We start from the raw sequence: 3,461 nt of genomic DNA, 5'->3' as shown, positions 1-3,461 counted from the left end.
GAAAGTGATGGCACCTAGGTAGTAATGAAACTTGACAAGAGAGAAATCAACTAGACTGCTTTTTGTAGTGGTCACAAATAATTAACTCCATATTCTATGTGAGGGTCATATGCTTCCTATTTCAACAAAGTATTAGATATGCACTAAACAAATGTTTATTAAGTCCTATATGCTAGATCCTGGCCTTGGCCAGTGAACAGGAATAAACACAATGGCAGGACACAATACCTGTCATTAAGTGACACCGTTTATTGATAAGCAAATTTACTTTCCAAATAAGCCTACTTTGTTTCACTTTATAGTGAGTGTTTTATAGGGTACTCAAACTCTGTGTTAGGTTTCAGACAGATTTTCACACATAGAGCAGTGTTTGAAGATATGTGCTCTTCTATAATTATACAGTAAACCACAATATATCCTCAGCAGCCATGACTACTAACTCTAGGCTTCTGATTCCTTTGTAAAGAGATCCTTAGGACATGGAGATTGGCATTGACTCTCCGGATAGGCCTATTTATGTTCTACCTGGCCAGTGAGAACATGATCAGAATATACTCTGCAGAGCTATTTTTCTATTCAAGAATGAGTACTTAACAGATGCTTTGAACTATTCTTTAGACCATAAGAATTGGAATTTCATTGGAGATTAGCCCTCAGAGTTTGGGAAGCATCTCGAATCTAAAGGTTTCACCAAGCTGCTAACAGAAGATTTTTAGATTTTAAATAGCTACGTACTGACCCCCCTCTAAATAATTTCCTTTTATGCCAAGAGTTGGCTTCAAACATTCAAAATCTCAGACTCTTCATCTCTTCTCTCAGGATGGCAATATGACCTTTGCTCATATGTTGTAGTCCTTACAATGTGACTGTGAAAACTGATTTCTGCTGTCAGTTTCCAGACAGGTTTCAGACATCTTAATGGCTAGGGAATCATGTTAATACAAAATCAGAATAGATGTTAGCTGTGTCTTGGACTTTCGGTATATCTAATATAGATATAATCTCTTCACTCTTCTACCCATATCTCCTCCCCAGCTTAAACTTTAATTTCAGTATTTAGTCATACATTGAGTATGTATTGAGTCTCTTTCTTTAACTTTGGTTTTACACAACTCTATTCTCTTCCCATGACATTTTGACAAAAAGACTACTTGACCTTTCTTTGTCTAGATTGCCAATCTTTTGGAACAGATAGCTTCCTAATTGACGATATCTCTTGTAACAACTAAATGTTCTACTACAGCTGTTTCTGTGCCCACTTCACTCTCCTTTTTTGAGAAGTTAGCCTGTGAGTCACCATTTTGTTTACTTCAGATGTATTGATCACCACTGAAGATCCTTCTTAATAAAAGTGCTTGGGTACATCAAGTAACTTTCCAAAGGAAGAAGTACTTTTACTAATGTTTTTCTCTTTGTTCTGATTCCTTTCTTCTTACTCTCCAATTTAAGAAGTTTTTTCTAACAGCATTTCCTCCATATAAGTGCTGAACAGCTGGGTTAGCAGAACCGTTGATTGGGGCAACAATAGATGGCTTACTTAGGGACAACAATATGATCAACAATGCCCAGGCAGTGAAAAGAAAGACTCAAGTCAGAGAGCATGGTGGCAACAGATTTGGCCTTTCCCTCCTTGAAATTTTCTTTCTTTGCTTCTGCAGTGCCATTTTTTTTCAATTTTACTTCTTAGTCTCCTTTTCTCATACCATGATGTATTTGTTCAGGAAATATCAACAAGGACATTGGAGAAGTAATGATGAATGAAGGTAGAAATATAAGTGCCAGAGGATACTGCTTTGAACAGTGAAGACTTTAATCTCTGTTCTCCTGGGACTTGCATTCTAGTGGAGAAGAGAGGAAAACAATAAATAGAATGTTAAGACAGGAAATAATGTGGGTGGGCAGAATAGCTGCTTTAGATAGGATAATCAGGGATGGCTGTCTTGATCAGGTGACTAGGTGATAACATTTAAACAGGTTAGACAATGAGTAGAAGTGAGAGATGCAAAGAACAAGGTAGGAGCTGTCCAGGCAGAAGGGCAGCATGTACCAAAGTAGGGTGGTCATACTTGATGAACGAAAAGAAAGCTGGATCATAGTTCAGAATGGGGAGAGTGGTAGGAAATGCAGTTACAGAAGTAGGTAAGGACCACTCCATGCAGTGAGCCTTGTAGGCCATAGTAGACTGAATGAATTTTATTCTAAGAGCATCAGTGGGAGGCCAACGAATTTTTTAAAATGGGTATGATATATGATTGTTTTTAAAAGGTCACTGGGGACAAGTGGAAATGAGAGGTCCAGTTTGGAGACTGTTGCAAATAGTTCAGGCTGGAGACAATGATGGTAGAGTTAGTGAAATGTCAGTGAAAATGTAAAGAAGTTGGGGAAACATGTTGAGTTTGAGGTGGCTTTCAAATACTCAGGTGGAGATATATCCATTAAACAGTCTAGAATTCAGTTGAAAAATCTAGACTTCAATTTGTAGGTTGTATATCTAGATGGTATTTAAAGCCATAGGAGTACATGAGATCATCTAAGAAGGGAAAAGAGAATAGTGAACTGAGTCTTGAGGAATTCCGGCATTTTGAAATTGGATGGAGGAAACAGGAAACCCTCAGAGAGATAGGACATGTCCAAAACTTGAACTCCTCACTTTCTGTCACAAACCTCTTTTTTTCTGCAGCCTTCCCTATCTGAATTGATGCCAACTCCACCCCTCCATTTCTCAGTCCAAAAACTTTGGAATCATCCATGACTCCTCTCTCACTCTTGCCCTCTCTCATCTTCTTACCCTTACCCTCACTCCACATTCAGTCTATGAGGAAACTATGCTGGATCTACCTTCAGAGTTATCTAGAATCTGCCACTTATTACTCTGACAAGTATCACCAGATTATGGTCCAGACCATCATAATTTGTCATCTATTTTACTTTTAACCCCTTAAGTCTAGTCTCAACACAACAGCCAGATGTAAGTCATGTCATGTAATTTCTCAGTGCAAAACCCTGCAGTGACTCTCCATTTTCCTCAGAGTAAAAAAGCCAAGAGTCTTACAGTGGTCCTCAGTCTTCTGTATCTGGCCCTCGTCACTTGTAACCTCATTTTCTGCTATGCTCCCTCTTTCTCACTCAGCTCCAGTCACTCTGGCCTCCTCACTGTTGCCATTAAGGCTAATTCCCACTCTTTTAAATCTTTGATCAAATGTCTCTGTCAACAAGGTCTATAGTGACCTCCCTGTTCAACTTTACAGTGCTGCCTGTATGTATACACTGATCACTCCTTATTCTGCTCTTTTTTCTAATTACCTTCTGACATATTTTTTTGCACATGTCGCTCATCTCCCCCACCTCCATAGAAGTTCCTCAGAGGCAGGGATTTGGTTATCTTGTTCGTTAGTATGTCCTAGGCAAGCACCCAGAAAAGTGTCACATAGTAAATATTCCCCAATCATTTGTTAAATGAA

The sequence above is a fragment of the Pteropus vampyrus genome, unplaced genomic scaffold (assembly GCF_000151845.1).
Source record: "Pteropus vampyrus isolate Shadow unplaced genomic scaffold, Pvam_2.0 Scaffold68, whole genome shotgun sequence".
In the NCBI taxonomy this organism is placed as follows: Eukaryota; Metazoa; Chordata; class Mammalia; order Chiroptera; family Pteropodidae; genus Pteropus; species Pteropus vampyrus.
Note: the sequence above shows the minus strand (reverse complement) of the source record.